This window comes from Sturnira hondurensis, unplaced genomic scaffold (genome assembly GCF_014824575.4).
Source record: "Sturnira hondurensis isolate 20B ecotype Veracruz unplaced genomic scaffold, ASM1482457v3 Scaffold0017394, whole genome shotgun sequence".
Classification (NCBI taxonomy): domain Eukaryota; kingdom Metazoa; phylum Chordata; class Mammalia; order Chiroptera; family Phyllostomidae; genus Sturnira; species Sturnira hondurensis.
Window position 1 is genome coordinate 5932697 of NW_028090025.1, and position 1290 is coordinate 5933986.

The window sequence follows — 1290 nt, forward strand, 5'->3', positions numbered from 1 at the left end:
TTATAAAAAGAAATCTAAAGTAGCAATACTCCTATCTAACAAAACAGATTTCCAAACTAAGGCCATAACAAGAGACAAAAAATGTCACTACATAATACTAAAGGGATCAATCCAACAAGAGGATATTGTCCTTGTAAACATATATGCACCCAATATAGAAGTACCTAAAAATATAAAGAAATTTCAGGAAGACTTTAAGAAAGACATCGACCACAATGCAGTTATTGTAGGGGAGTTTAACTCCCAACTATGACCAATGGATACATCTTCCAGACAAAAAAAAAAACAACAATTACCTAAACAACATATTAAATAAAATAAATTTAATAGATACCTTTTCATTACAAAGCAACATAATACATATTCTTGTCAAGTGCACTTTAAGAATGGATCACTCTTAAAGATAGATCACATAATAGCATACAAAATAAGTCTTAACAAATTCAAGAAAATTAAAATAATATCAAATATTTTCTCAGATCACAATGGCTTGAAACTAGAAACCAACTTCAATAAAAACACACAAGAACATTTATGTATATAGAGGCTAAGTAACATATTTTAAACTGATAAGAACAGATTCTACACTTTATCTTAGCCAAAAGGCCAAGAAGCAATGAATGGGTCAACAATTAGATCAGGAAATAAATAAAAAATACCTAAAAACAAGTGAAAATGACCACATAACAACTCAAAACTTATGAAACACAGTGAAAGCAGTCCTGAGAGAGAAGTTCATAGTATTACACGCCTACCTAAAGGAGATAGGAAAATCTCAAATAAATAATCTAACTCTAACCTAAAAGAACTAGGAAAACAACCACAAAGTCCATATGAGTAAAAGAAAGGAATCAATCAATATCATAGAATAAATAAATTATATGAAGACTAAAAAAAATAAAGTTATTCAAAAGATCAATGAATACAGAAGATGACCCTTTGGGAGAAAAAAGGATGAATATTTAACCAGACTCACCAAGCCAAAAAAGAGAGAGGACCAAATAAATTAAAATCAGAAGTGAAAGAGTGGAAGTAACAACTATCACCACAGAAATACAAAGGGTTGTAATAAAATACTATGAAGAACTACATGCCAAGAAATTGGACAACTAGATAAAATGTATATATTTCTAGAAAGAGAGAATCTTTCAAAACTAAATCAGGACAAGTGAAAAACCTGAATATACTGATAACAACTAATGAAATTGAAACAGTAATTTAAAAAAAAAAACTTCCAGTAAATAAAAGTCCTGGACCAGATGGCTTCACAGGTATATTTTATCAATCATT

The 1290-nt window shown here is 29.3% G+C and overlaps 1 pseudogene; it reads right to left on the minus strand.

Annotated features, from left to right (window-relative positions):
* Window positions 1-526: 526 nt before the first annotated feature.
* Window positions 527-618, minus strand: LOC119002084 (uncharacterized; annotated as a pseudogene).
* Between the last annotated feature and the right edge of the window lie 672 nt (window positions 619-1290).